At 37.1% G+C, this 15,619-nt stretch overlaps 1 long non-coding RNA gene across 11 annotated transcripts in view; it reads left to right on the top strand.

The window, feature by feature from the left end:
- Positions 1–15,619, top strand: part of LOC140599369 (uncharacterized) — a 90,965-nt gene that overhangs the window by 18,546 nt on the left and 56,800 nt on the right. For 3 of the 11 annotated variants that reach the window (XR_012002180.1, XR_012002175.1, XR_012002177.1), the window contains exon 3: positions 5,576–5,658. The exons of 7 other annotated variants lie outside the window; for them this stretch is intronic. This is a non-coding gene — a long non-coding RNA (uncharacterized lncRNA). Of the gene's footprint in view, positions 1–5,575; positions 5,659–15,241; positions 15,322–15,619 lie in introns of all 11 variants that reach the window. One more of the 11 variants, XR_012002182.1, reaches the window with a different exon arrangement.

Genomic DNA, 15,619 nt, shown 5'->3' with positions numbered 1-15,619 from the left:
TGCCCGTCTCTAACGAGCTGGGTCTTTTCAGCAATCATCTAACCACATGATTTCCTTAATTCTTAGCCAGTTGCACAATGACAAAGATAAATGAGGCTTTTCCAGTTGATTCTAAAATAAATTCAAGATTGAATTAATATGAATGGAAATACTTTTTGTTCGGGTAAAGGGTAGAGGGAAGAAACCGCATATGTGAGATTTGCCGACACCTGCTAATATATATACTGTGTGTCCCACATTGAGGACATAGGAGTGGCAGAGGTGGAATAATGAACTCTGGAACCCAAAAACTCCTAAAGTGGTGAAATGCCATCATATTCACTCAGTTTCAGTAGAAAGTAGGAAACTTAGTTATAAAAGAGAGCTTTTTGGGATTCTAATACCATCACTTGTTCAATGAAATATAACAACTATGTTATTTCTAAAAACAAAGGTTGAAATAATGTTGGAATATCTCCAGTCTATTAATTTATGTGCTCCTCCAGCTCTCGTTTGTATTAGGAGTAAAATGGTGATGGGAGATCTTGAAAGTCTGAGAACAGCAAAAATTTAATGACTGCAGAGGAAAAACATATTACTTAAAACTGCACCAAAAAAAAAAAAAATGGAATCTTCATATTGTAAGAATCTAGACTTAGTAGAAAAAGACAGTTCTCTACTTGTTAAATTAACATCTCACCATGTACCATTAACTTTTATTTGAGATATAGTTACTAGATACCATCTGATGAAGTGATAATTGTGTGTAAAATATTAGGGATTAAAGACAAAGAAACAAACAAAAAACTTGACTGCTTAGTCTGTCACAGGACCTCATAATCTAATGGAAAGAAATAGCTCACACAGACCTAACAACACACAAGATCTCAGGGATGACCATTCCAAATGAAAACAAAAAAACAGAGGAACAAAGGCCCTGAAGGCAAGTAGAAATCAATAAGAACAAATAAGGTAAGTCAGGGATACCTTTTCCAAGGAAACTTGAGGTTTTGGGTAGATTTGAGAGGATAACATGGCTGGATGGATAGGAGAAAGGAAAATATTTCAGTGGAAGTGAAGACCCTGAAGCACAATCTATTTCATTATTCTTTTCCTTCTACCTTAACTTGCAACCTATTCCTCTCCTCCTAACAAGTAAAGGAAGAGTAGATATCACTTCTATGGTTAAGTTATAAGGACTGAAGGGTAGGTTCCAGTTCAAGATGGTGATGTAGGAAGACTGAACCCACCTCCTCCATGAAACACACCAAATTACACCTATTAATAGAATTATTTCTCCTGAAGAACAACTGAGGGCTGATTGAAAAGCTACTGAACCATCAAAGACAGAAAGAATGGTAAGAGAACAGTAAGAGAGACAGAGACATAGTAACAAAGGGAAACTGCACCCCCCAACTGGGAACAGCAGTAGGGAGGGATAGGACTGAGGGGCCAGGAACAGATCTCTTCATCCCTGGGCACAGAAAAAAATGCTGCAATTTAAAAGAGTAACTAACATATAAAAGAGACAATACTAAAACACTGCCAAGCAGCAGAGGAGCTGTGGAAAAGTTCTCCAGATCAGAAGAATTGGAGAACAACAAGGTTTCTATTCTCACACACTTGGAAGCATGGACAGGACTGTGGGCCAGTCCTTTTGTCTGGATGGGCTTATGACTTCAGCAAGCCCAGGATCCACAGGTCCACACCAGCCCTAGATACAGTGGGACACAGAAGAGAAGCTGTGTTTAGAGGGGCTGTGGAAATGTGGGAATTCTCTCTCTCCTTCCACCTCAAGTGCCCAGTCCAGAGCAGACCAGCTCATGGTGAGCTTAGGACCTCAGCAAATGCAAAGTCTGCAAGCCCCCACCAACCACCCAGTGGTGCTAAGGAACAGAAAACAAACAAGGTTTTTTTTTTTTCTTTTTTAAATTGTTACTGTTTTATTTTTTCTCTTTCTCTTCCCTTATTACTCCCTTCTCATTTTATGTATATATTGTCATATTTTACATCTTTTTATTCATATTTTCCCTCTGTCTAATTATGACTGATTTCCATTTCTTTTCCACTTAAATAAGTCCCTTTAACATTTCTCTCAAGGCAGGTTTAGTGATGAAAATTCCTTTATCTTTTGTTTGTTAGGGAAGCTCTTCAAATCTGAATGATAATCATGCCAGTTGTAGGTTTTTTCGTTTCAGCACTTTGAATATATCATGGATATATTGTAAAAAATTGTAAAGATTCTACAGAAAGCTCATAGAAGTAATACATGAATTCAGTAAAATGGCAAGATACAAAAATTAATGCCCAGAAATCAGTAGCATTCTATGCACTAACAATGAAGTCACATAAGAGAAATTTTAAAAACAACACTATTTACAAATGTACCAAAAAGAATAAAATACCTGGGAATAGCCAAGAGGCAAAAGACCCGTACTCTGAAACTATAATACACTGATGAATGAAATTGAAGATGATGCAAATGGAAAGATATTTCATGTTCATGAATTGGAAGGATTAATACTGTCAAAATGTCTATGTTACCCACAGCAATCTACAGATTCAATACAATTCTTACCAAAATACCAACAGCATTTTTCACAAAACTAGAACAAATAATCCTAAAGTTTGTATGGAACCCTGAATAGCCAAGGCAGTAATGAACAGTAAAGAACAAAGCTGGAGGTGTCAGAATTCCAGATTTCAAGATATACTACAAAGTTATCATAATCAAAAGAGTGTGGTACTGGCACAAAAATAGACCCATAGATCAAGAGAAAGGATAGAAACCTCAGAATTAAATCCATATGTATATGGTCAATTAATCTATGACAAAGGAGGCAAGACTATACAATGGGGAAAAGACAGTCTTTTCAATAAATGGTGTTGGGAAAACTAGAGAGCTACATGTAAAAGAATGAAACTGGACTACTTTACAACACCATACACAAAAATAATCTCAAAAAGGATTCAAGACCTAAATGTGAGACCCCAAACCAGAAAAACTCTAGAAAAAAGCACAAGCAGTTATTTCTCTGATGTCATAGCAACATTTACCTAGATACATCTTCTAAGGCAAGGGAAACAAAAGCAAAAGGAAATTATTGGGATTGACTACATCAAAATAAGAAGCTTTTGCACAGAAATGCCTGGCTTGCTCTGTTGGTACAGCATGCAACTCTTAATCTTGGGGTCATGAGTTCAAGCACTACATTGGGTATAGAGCTCTCTCTCTCTCTCTCACACACACACACACAGCTTTTGCACAATAAGAAAACCATCAACAAAGGAAAAAGACAACCTACTGAATAGGAGAAGATACTTGCAAATGATATACCCAATAGGAGTTAATGTCAAAAATATATAAAGAATTTATACAAATCAACCCCCCAAAAAAAATCTGATTCAAAAATGGACAGAGGGCAGCTCCTGTTGCACAGCGGTTTAGTGCAGCCTGCAGCCTGGGGTGTGATCCTGGAGACCCAGAATTGAGTCCCACGTCAGGCTCCCTGCATGGAGCCTGCTTCTCCCTCTGCCTGTGTCTCTGCCTCTCTCTCCCTCTCTGTCTCTATGAATAAATAAAAAAAATAAAATCTTAAAAAAAAAGATTAAAAAAAATGGACAGAGGACCTAAATAGACATTTTTCCAAAACATGCATGCAGCTGGCCAACAGAAACATGAAGAGATACTCAACATCACTAATCATCTGGGAAATGCAGATCAAAACCACAAGATAGATGACTGTTAGAATGGCCCAAATCAAGAAGAAACAAAAAGTGTTGGTGAAGACATGGAGAAAAAGGAACCTTCATGCACAGTTGGTAGGAATGTAAATTGACACGGTCACTGTGGAAAACAGTATGTAGGTTACTGGAAAAATTAAAAATAGAAATACCGTATGGTCCAATGAGTCTACCATTGGAAATTCCCACTCAGGGAAAACAAAAACACGGATTTAAAAAGATATATGCATCCCTATGTTTACTGCAGCATCATTTACAATAACTAAGACATGGAAAAAACTTAACTGTCCATCAATAGATGAGTGAATAAAGAAAATGTGCTACATAAACACAATAGAATATTACACAGTCAAAAAAAGGACTAGATCGTGCCATTTGAGAGATGGATGGACCTAGAGGGAGTTATACTAAGTGAAATAAGTCAGACTGAGAAAGACAAATACCACAAAATTCCACTCATAAATGGAATTTTAAAAATAAACAAACTGGGGTGCCTGAGTGGCACAGTTGGTTAAGCATCTACCTTCGGCTCAGGTCATGATCCCAGAGTCCTGGAATTGAGCCCTGCATTGGGCTCCAGGCTCAACAGGGAGCCTGCTTCTCCCTCTCCCTCAGCCTCTCCCCCAGCTCATGCTCTCTCACTCTCAAATAAGTAAATAAAATCTTAAAAAAATAAACAAAAGGCAGAATCAAACTAATTGATTATTGTCAGATCCTGCAAAGCATTTTTATTATTGTTATTAGCAACAAGCAAATAAAATCATATCAAACTCTCCAAACTCAATTCACACTCTTTTATAATGGTAAGAAGATAGACATGGGTTTGCAGGGGAAAATGATCATTTACTTTCTTATTATCTCATCAGTTACATACATAAATGTTCATAGTCAACTTTATGTTCCCATTATTTATGTGTCTGAGGCTAGAGACTAATAATAAATACCATGTGTTGGGCACTTAACACTGTCCAGGACCAGGCCTAAGTACTTTACATTCATTAATTCATTTAATCCTTATAGCAACACTAAACAGTTTTTCCAAATTCCCAATAGATACTAATCTTTAGGAAACAAGAAATCAGGAATCCCAGAAATGTTTGTGAGTTCCTGAAATCATAAATTATTCTGTATGTTAGTGATATTTACCAAGGAAAAGCTTTTAGTAGTGGTTGCTGTTTTGTTTTGTCTTAGTATTTTAGACAAACTATAAAGAACATATTTTAGACAAACTTGTAAAGAACTATGCCCTATAGTGAATATTCAGAAACTGGAAAAAGCCAGCAAAAATTATTGAATAAAGCTGGAAAAACCTAACATTCAGATATTCTAGCAAGATTAACAGCACTACACAGAATCATATGTCAAAACAGCTAACTTAAGGACTTATTTTGCTTCCATACGCATTCTCTCTTAAAATACATAGGATTTGTATGAAGTGTAGCATATATACAAATTTATTGATACTTATTTTATTCACAAGAATGACTCATTATTAGTCACAGAGAGAGCCACAAACAAGCTCTTGTAACATGCTTCATTAGATTTCTATTGCTGTGTAACAAATCACCACAAATTTGACAGCTTAAAATAACACAAATTTATCTCATAGTTTCTGTAAGTTAGGTCCCTGGGGCTGAAATCAAAAGCCACAGTTCTCATCAAAGGGTTCAGGGTCCTCTCGAAGCTCACTGGTTGTTGAAAGAATTTATTTCCTTGTGGTTTTAGGACTGAGGTCCCCATTTCCCTGCTAGCTGTCGGCCAGGGACCACTCTTAGCTACTAGAGACCACCCACAGTTCCTTGCCTGTGGCCCCAGAGGCAATTCACAACCTGGATGTTTTTCTTTCTTCCAGTCCAGGTGGAGAGCTCTCTCCGTTTTCTTCTTCTGTGACTAGCCAGAGAAAACTCTCTGCTTTTAAAACACTCCTGTGACTAGGTAAGATCCATGTGGATAATTCCCCCATCTTAAAGCCAACACATGTAAGGCCTTACTTAGATCTCCGAAATCGCATCACAATAACAGTTAGATTAGTGTTTGATTGAATTACTGGGAGAAAGTGTGGATATACCAGAGATCTGGAAACTCGGTACTATATAATAATTTTCCTACCACATATGACAATAGCCACAAACTACATATGCTGGCCATCTATGTCATTTGAATTTTCTAGGAGCCAGATTAAAAATAGAAAAGAAATCAGGCCTAATTTATGTTAGTAATATGTTTAACTAAAAATATTCAAAATATTATCATTTCAGTGTGTCATCAATAAGAATTATTGAGATATTTCACATTATTTTCCCCAAGTCTTTAAATTCTTTTTACATTTATAGCAATTCTGAGGGCAGACTAGTCTCAGTTCAAGTAATCAATAGACACATGCTATATTGGGCTGAGCAGAATTCAATTATGGCTGTTTTTCTCCTATACGGTCCTGGCACAGTTCTGGAAATGTCTATCTTGACTTTCATTCCTGCTCTTGCTTTCAATGTGACATCAGTGATTATCTTAAAGCCTATAATATTTCTATGTTTATCATAAGAGAATTATAATAGTTTGTGCTATTTTCCCAATTTCTCAACTGATTTCTCACAGGTTCCAAGATTCAAGAAAACATACATTCCCTGGGAAATTCTGGGAAGGAATTCCCACACAGAAATACTACTATAAGATATACACTACAGAAAGTAAAATTGAGGCTCAAAGCAGTTAAATTATTGTTCCAAATCACACAACTAGTGCAACTGTCTGATCAACCACTTGGCTACAATACAATATTGTCAATTCTTGTGTGACCAGAAGGACAAGGAAGCCATCCTTCCCCTTCACTCCCCATTCTCACTATGTTAGAGATTAATTCTTGTCTACTACCTTAATCAGAGGCACACCTGGGAGCAGTATATTCATACTTTAGTAAGCTCCCTGAACATGCAAAGGAACATCCAGAGCTAAATTTGCAGGGGAGGGCTGGAGATTGCAGAATTGCTGTGTAAGAACATAGAGGTAAACCCATACAATTAATAATCAGGAGGTTTTCTGACAAACATGCCAAGACAATTCAATATGGAAAGCATAGTTTTCCCAACAAATGGTGCTGGGACAACTGAATATCCACATGCAAAAGAATAGTTAGACCCTTATCTCACACTATATACAGAAGTTAATTGAAAATGGATCAAAGACTTAAATAAGAGAGCTAAAACTATAAAATTCTTATAAGAAAATGTAGGTATAAATCTTCATAAGCTTAGATTAGGGAATGGTTTCTTAGGAATAATACCAAAAGCAAAGCAACCAAAGGAAAACTAAACATATTGGACTTTAACAAAATTTAAAACTTTTGGGCTTCAAAGGACACTATCAAAAAAGGGAAATAACAACCAATAAAACAGAAGAAAATATTTGTAAATTATATTTCTGATAAAGGTCTAGCAGAAGTACTATTACAACTTGACAATAAAAAGACAATACAATTTTTTAAGTGGGCAAAAGATTCAAATAGACATTCTTCAAAGAAGACATAGAAAAGCCACTAAGCACCTGAAAATGTACTCTACATCACTAATCATTAGGGAAATGGAAATCAAAACCATAATGAGATACCACTTCACATGTACTAGGATAACTGCAATAGTAAAAATAATGTGTAGAAAAAGAATGTGTGACAATAATGTGGAAAAGTTGAAACTTTCATCCCTTGTCAGTGGGAATGTAAAATGGTACAGCCACTTTGGAAAATAGTTTATCAATTTCTCAAAAAGTTAAACATAGACTTGCCATTTAATGCAGCAATTCCACTTCTAGGGATATACCCAAAAGAATTGAAAATATATGTTCATACAAAAATTTTTGTACAAATATTCATAGGGGCATTATCCACAATAGTTAAGCATTGAAAACAAACCTAATACTCATCAGCTGGTGAAGGGTACACAGGCCTATCCATACAATGGAATATTATCCCATCATAAAAAAGAAAGAAGTACCGAAGCATACAACAGCATGGATGATGCTTGAAAACATTGTGCTAAGTGGAAGAAGCTAGACCCAAAAGATTATATATATGTTACATGATTCCATTTATATGAAATGCTCGGAATAGGCAACACATAAGGACAGAAAGTAGATTAACCATTGCCAGGGCAGGGAATGGAGACAGAGGAATGAGAATTGCTAAGGAGTATGGGTCTTCATCTAGGGTTATGAAAATCTTTTAAAATTAGGCAGTGATGATTGTTGCACGACTTTGTGAATATACTTTCTATCTTACCAAAACCTCAGTGAAGTCTCATAAATACATAAAGATTTTGTATAAATGTTTGTTTGCTTGGGTCTTCCTCTGTGTATGTAAGAGTGTGAAATCAAGTAAAAGTTCTGAGTTCTAAGTGTAGGTCAACACATCATGGAATAGGAATATAATGTGACAGGTGATCCATCTATAATCAGAACTAATATGGGAGCAGCTGGAGTGTGGAGCCACAGGTGGGCATGGGAATGTGAGCCCTTAGAAATTTGCAAAAATTTGCAGAAAACTTTAGGAACATGCTTGACTTCCTATGACCATGGAATGGAATTTTTAAATAATATCATGTAAATCTTAAGGGCAAGAGTGACTCCAACATGTGAGTGGTCAGTACAACTTGGTCTAAAGAAGATCATTATTGCTTCTTTTACATGAGAGTTAGACCAGGCCTGCTCTCATGAGGACTGTTATGTATTTCAAATCTCTAACCTTAGTTTCTCGGTTTCATAAAAGTGAGAAGTTTAGTGTAGATCCTTTTTCATGCCAAAATTCTTATACCCTGGAGGATTAAAAACAAGCAGCTCAAGTTTTCAATCCAAAGCTTTCTGGGTTGAAAGCTTTTTTCACTGATAATTTACCCTCAAATCAATAAAACCTCAAATAAGTCAGGAAAATCACAAGGATGGCAGTAAGTATTTGCTAACAGCACTATAAAATGAAGCTCTTTTCAGCTGAACATATAGAGCAGGAGGGACATCTTCCAGACCTACAATTCTTAAAAATTTAAGGTCCAAGTCAATATTGTGTATTTAGAAATGGTTTTAAATTCAGAGTAATCTAATTCGTAAAATGCAGAAGGGTGATTTCCTACATAAGGGGTTTTCTTTTCTGCTTTGGCAACTCTCCTCTGTCTCCACAATGATAATCTCCCCAATGGCCTTTTCCCCGTAACACTTTCCTATGAACCAAGTCCAAGATAAATCAATATGAAGTCTTTATTACTGTCTCATTATACTTAAAAACCATGACAAATGTGTACAGTGGTCAAGAATGAGGTTCTCGGATCAGAAAGGTCTTCTCCCATCTAGAATGTAAAGTCTGTGAGGGCAGGAGATATGTCTTATTCCAACACTTGGCATAATGCCTGACGCAAATCAATTGTTTTGTAACCATTCAAATAAATGAATAGTTGAAATACTAACTCTACCACCATGATGTAGTTCAGTGATGTAGTTCAGTTCCTCTGTTTCCCCATCTGCAGAATGGAGATGATTTTGTTTCTCTCAGAGAACTTTCAAAAGTGTGGTGTATGCAATGAGCTTAGCATAAGGGCTGGCACATAGCACTCGCTCAATCCATGGTCCCTCTTGTTATTTTTATATCTGTCTTTGAAACATTTCTTGATACACATTATGAAAGTCTTTTAAAAAGTGAGTGGCTTGTCACACAAATCTGACTACTAGAGCATCACAAGGATAAAGTAATTTCAGTTCAAATTAAAGGCCAACCCAAATAATCCGGACAGAATACTTTTCACGAGGGAGCCTCTATTTGCATGAGAAATCTAAGACTGGAGGAATAAAAATGATGTTTCCTATTCTGATCTCACATAGACCCTAAGAAAGCACTTCAAGAAGAAAAAGAGTATTGCCATCTGTTTTCACCTCCTACTACTGCCATGGCTCCTAGAGGATCCACCAGACCCTATTCCCATCTTTATGACTACTTTAGAAACTTCAGTGAAAATCAGGAGTAGTGACACGAAATCTATGAATGGGGAAATCTCACTGCCATAACTCATACCCCAGAATGTCTGATTGTTCAGTTTTGCAGATTAGCATGTGAACAAACCAATTTAAAGAAATGAGGACATGCCACATGAAACACATTCCTCTTATTTATCTTGACAAGGCATGATTCTATTTTGATGATTTATGTTAATGTTTTATTGTATAGTGGTTATGCCCTGAAGTACATTTTATAAGACAAATGAAGTTTTAGTAATCCCAGACATCTTCTCCAGTATTCTCTTATTATGTCTTTGCTGAGAACTCATGCGGGGGAGACCACCAACCACTGTGTGAGTAAGGAAGTTTGTGAACTAATGAAATGAAAAAAATCAGTCAAATTCTACAGTAGTGAGGGTCCACAGGCAGTTCCAATGGGACTCTGTTTTCACACAAAAATGGTTTATTGGCCTTCATCATAATAAGAGATGAGCAAACTCTGCTGTATTTAGGTTTCATCAAACATCAAACCATTTTTTTTCAAATGTTTTGGGTTTGCCAAAATCCAAAACACGTTTTGCCCTCAGCATTTTTCCCTTCATTTTCAAACCCCTGTGTATTTTAAGGAAATTTAATCCTTATGTTTCTGACTCATTTACACTTAACACGTGAACATGTTGTTTCATAAGACTTATTTGACGTCTATGAAGCCTTGTAAGTCTTCTAAAGCCCTTTTTCCTTAGCGGCAGGAAGCTGTGTGTTGCAAAGACATGTGAACTTGAATCCCCAATGAGTGGGGGATTGGTTTGGAACTCAAGATTTGTTAAGATACAGTGTTAAATTGAGTTAAACTTGGTAAAATCCATTTTCTCTACTATAATTACTATCCTATACTTCGGCTCATGGCTTTTAACAATGAAATTGCTGAGGCCACAAACCTCATTCTTGACATTCCTGTGATATATACCACAAGCTGGATTTCCATAAAGGAGGAAGGAGCTGAGGTCATTGTCTATCTGTGGCCAGTGGAGTATGGTTTAAATTCTAGACTTTCTAGCTCCCTCTAGTCACAAACCTCCATGGAAGCCGTTGTGTCCTGGCTGTTCAAACTAAAAGGTTCCTCTGAAGTCATTGTCTTTGTCCTTTTGACCTTCTCTGGTCTCACAAAGGTCTGTGTGGGGTGTGACAAAGCTCATGCATTTTGGAATTCTACTAACTAGACTTGGATTCAAATTCCAGTACAATCACTTCCTGAAAGGCATGTAGGATGGGAGGCGAGTGCTGTTAGGACAAAGACTCTTTCTTACCCTAGAAATTCAGAAAATGAAACCAGAATAGTTAGTGATCAATGTATAAAGTCTAAATCCAGATAGTTGACTATATTGGGGAGTGAAGAAATGGAGAGACTTCTGTTCCTTCCCTATTCTTATGTTTGTCCCTCTCAAGTGCCCTTCATCCTTAACTAGCTACTTCCACTACAGCAGGACCCCAGATGGGTCTAGAAGCCTGGTATAGGTCGGGCACTCAGAGCCATGTCCAGTTTCCTCCTGGAGCAAATATAAACCATGAGTTTCCTGATGTTTCCTCCTGAGGCTAGAAGTGTTGTGGAGTGGTTAGTGGGAAAGCACAAGGATTTTAGAGTTAACCAAATCTGGACCTGTATCTTGCCTCTACCACTTCTTAGTTGCTTAATTATTGGGAAGTTAACTGTATCACTGAGCTCTATTTCCTAATTGCAAATGGAGATTTAAATATATACTTATAAAGTGATGGCACAAATTAAATGAGGTCAAGTATGGTAAGTGCTTAGTGAGCACATATTAGAAGCACCATGAATAGCAGTTGTATTCCTTGCTATTACTGTTGCTCTTGTTCTTGTTTTTAAACCAAGGTTTAAAAGGTTTCTGATAACTGGAGTCCTTCTCTCTACTATTTACAACCCCTTTTGCCATACTACTAGTATTTGTATAGAACTGAATATCCAAGAAAAGTGTTTGGCTCTATTTATTTTTTGTCACCATTGGATCTCTTCAAGGTGTCAAACTGAATAAAAGTGCCTTCCTGTCTGCCCACATGAGCAAAGAATTGGGATAATCTTTTTTTAAACCAATCTCTTTGCTCAGTGTGGAGCTCGAACCAACAACCCTGAGATCAAGAGTTGAGTGCTCTCCACACTGAGCCAGCCAGGCATCCCTGACATTGGGATCATCTCTAGCCTAACCTTTAAGCTATGATCTTCAGGACCATCTCTTCATAGGCTCAACGAAGGTTGACTTCAAATATATCTGCCTTTCCTTTAAGGGTGTCTTCCCCTTTTCTTCATTACAATAGATTCCTCCTTTCTCTTCACTCTTCTGTAAACAGACACATTTATCAATGGCCTTCTTTCTGCCTTCATGCCTTTCTATAGCATTTTCTTCTGGTATTTGTGGAGTACTTTCTCACTTCTCATCTCCTGCAAGAAATATTCTTGGTTTAAATCTTATTCTCTCTTCAAAACTCATCCCTCTATCTTCCTCCACAGATTAATAAATGACTCTACCACCTTCCAGACACTCACACCCAAAGTCTGGAGTCACTTTGGTTTCTCCTTTATCATAGTCCCCTGCATCTAATTGCTCTATTGATTCTACTTCGACAACAAATGTATTTATCCATCTTCTTCTCTCCACATGCATCACTAACACTCTGGGCTGATCCCACTATTCCCTGAGGCCTGTGCCACCTGTAATGTTCTTCATGTTTTCACTCTTCATCTCCTATGGTCCATCTGCCACATGATAGAACTGTCTTCTTAAAATGAACATCTGATCATGTCACCCTTTTACTGAAGACTTGCAGTGGTCTTCTAATGTTTTTAGGGTCCTACAAGGTCCACATAATCTAGCATATCCTGTTACATTCTCTCTATCTCACCATGCACCACACATACTACTCTTTCAGTTTTTCAGAGGAGTTGATCTCCTTTCCTCATGGGGGTTTTCCCTCTGTTAATAATGAGGCTCTCCTCTTCTCCCTTAATTGGGTTAATTCCTGTTCTTCCTTCTTGTCAAAGGGGAAAACTCACTTCTTATGAAAAGCCTTTCCTAACTTTCCTCCTACACCTTCACAGCACCTAAAGTCCTTTAGACACTTAGCACAAGCATGACTGAAAAATTTAGGGAAGACTATTTGTTTACTAGCTCCTAGTTACATCATATCCCTAAACTCCAAGAGGGACTGTGTCTCTTGCTCACTGCTGAATCCCCTTTGTTAGCAGGAATGCCTCAGTCTTGTTTGCTCTTAATAAAAATGTCTTCAATTAATTAATCCAACCTACCTCTGTGCACTCCTGCCCCATGTCCCTTCCCATGTAAGTTTTGGTTTGCACAGATGAAATTTCTACTAGTCCCAAAGTCCTTTAGTGGTATAGTCAAGGTATTTGATCTGGTTAAGGATGAGATTGTAAGCTCTGTGTGGAAAAGCACCACACTTTCTATTTCTTTTGTTTTCACCACACATTTGCTGCTCCTAATACTATAAATCATATTTACTAATGTTTACTGCCTGGCTGATAACTCATGCTTTTCCTAGACAATTGTATTTATCTTCATGATTCATCCTTTCTACAATATCCCATTCTTGATTTAACTATGGCAATATATAGTAGATAGATTCATATAGATAGTTGTGTAGTTACATAAGAATATATTTATGGTTGATAGATTCCTCTATCAGCTGAGTGGTAACATGAAATCAATATTGTTAAAATTCAGTAAGTGTTTTAAAATTTTAATAATTATTAGCTTAATGTTAAGTAGCTTTAAGTAACATTATGCTTCTGATAAATCATGTTAATTCTAAGTTATGACCCAACTGGCTGGATGAAGGTCATCTACATTAGGGAAGGCAATCTCCTTTATTCAGTCTTCTGTGAATCTTATCTAGAAATATTTTTTAAGGTTTTATGTATTTATTTGAGAGTGAGAGAAAATGAGAGACAGAACATGAATGGAGGGGAAGTAGCAGAGAGAGAGGGAGCAGCAGACTCCCTGCTGAGCAGGGAGCCCAATGTAAGGCTCCATTCCAGGACACTGAGATTAAGACCCAAGGCAAAAGTAAATGGTCAAGAGACTGAACCACTCAGATGCGCCTCTAGAAACATCCTCACAGACACACACAAGATTTTATTTATTTATTCATGAGACACACACACACACACAGAGAGAGAGAGAGAGGCAGAGACATAGGTAGAGAGAGAAACAGGCTTCATGCAGGGAGCCCGATGTGGGACTAGATCCTGGGACTCCAGGATCACGCCCTGAGCTGAAGGCAGAGGCTCAACTGCTGAGCCACCCAGGTGTCCCAGGCTTTTCTAAATTCTTCTGCTTTTTTTCCTAAGAATTTTTTAAAGTTTAAAAGATTTAAGTCTTCCTTCCATCCACAAACTAGATTAAATCCCCTTACTTTTCATTCCTATAGTCCCCTATCCTTTTTTATTTATATAATTCCTCATCCTTGTAATGAGGAATGTTTAGTATCAGTAATTCCCCTAGCCTGTAGTTCCATGACTGCAGAGGCTGTATATCACTTGCTTTCTGCCATAGTCCTAGGTCACAGAACTGTGCCTGCCCCAGAAGAGGCACATTCAATTCAAACATTTGTTGAATTGAATTATGTTCTAGTTCCTTGATTTTCTGACCATCAGGCAATTATTTTCCAGGTCTGCATCCATGTTGCACAGTATTCCAAGTATAAATGATGGCAGTACTCTTCCCATCTGTTTTCTACTGAGAAAGGGGACCATGAATAGAATTTTTCTCAAGCTTTGGGTTTAGCAGAAATCCATACTAATTCAAACAACCAAAATTCTCTATCTGTTGCTCATTCTTCTGACATACAATAGTGGTTTCAGCAGCATACAACCCAGCCTATCATTGTCTACCCACATTACCCTCAGAGAGGAAATCCTTTTACCTAGGAAGCAGCAAAATTAGATAATTGTGGCTATAATTATTTGCCAATTCAGCTTTGCAACTCCAGTAAACTGTACTAGAAAATGAAATAGAAAAAAACAACAAAGGAAATCCTGATACAATGCTTAGATAAAACCAAACCTGGAGGTTTCCTTCCTAAAAAAAAATCTGCAATAATAAATATTCTATGTTTAAACTTAAAATATTATGACATATTTTTCTGCTGTTTTATCATAGTTAAACCATAGCTACTTACCCATTTATACTAAGAGATAAAATCCTAGCAATGCCTTAATTTACATTAACTTTTTAAAAAAGATTTTATTTGTTTATGAGAGACACAGAGGGAGAGGCAGAGACACAGGCAGAGGGAGAAGCAGGCTCTCTTCAGGTAGCCTGATGCAGGACTCGATCCCAAGACCCCAGGATCATGACCTGAGCCAAAGCCAGATGCTCAACCGCTGAGCCACCCAGTGCCCCTACATTCATTTTTAAAAGGAAAAACTGTAACAGCGACTATCACTAAAATATTCACCTAAACTCTAAGATGTCACACATGCAAATGTAGCTATATTCATTATCTTTTCCTTCAGCATTATAATAGAGAAGAAATGAGCCAGCCTAAGTCTCAGAAGATCTACTTTTGATTCTTGGCTCCATCTCTTACTAGCAGGTAACTTTAGCTATCAACTCATTGATGGGTAAAAATAAGATGGTAATGTCTTCCCTATCTACCACTAAAATGTTGTATAAATTAAATGAGATATCATATGTAAACACACTTTATAATTATGAGGTGCTATACATATTAAACCAGTAAGAATGCCACATTGTATCAGTATTTTTTTCCAAGTTTTATTTAAATTCAAGTTAATTAACAGATAATGTAGTATTGGTTTCAGGAGCAGAATTTGGTGATTCATCACCTACATAGAACACCCAGTGCTCATCACAAGTGTCCCCCTTAATGC

This window comes from Vulpes vulpes, chromosome 6 (assembly GCF_048418805.1).
Source record: "Vulpes vulpes isolate BD-2025 chromosome 6, VulVul3, whole genome shotgun sequence".
Lineage (NCBI taxonomy): Eukaryota > Metazoa > Chordata > Mammalia > Carnivora > Canidae > Vulpes > Vulpes vulpes.
This window is presented reverse-complemented; position numbering and strand designations above follow the sequence as displayed.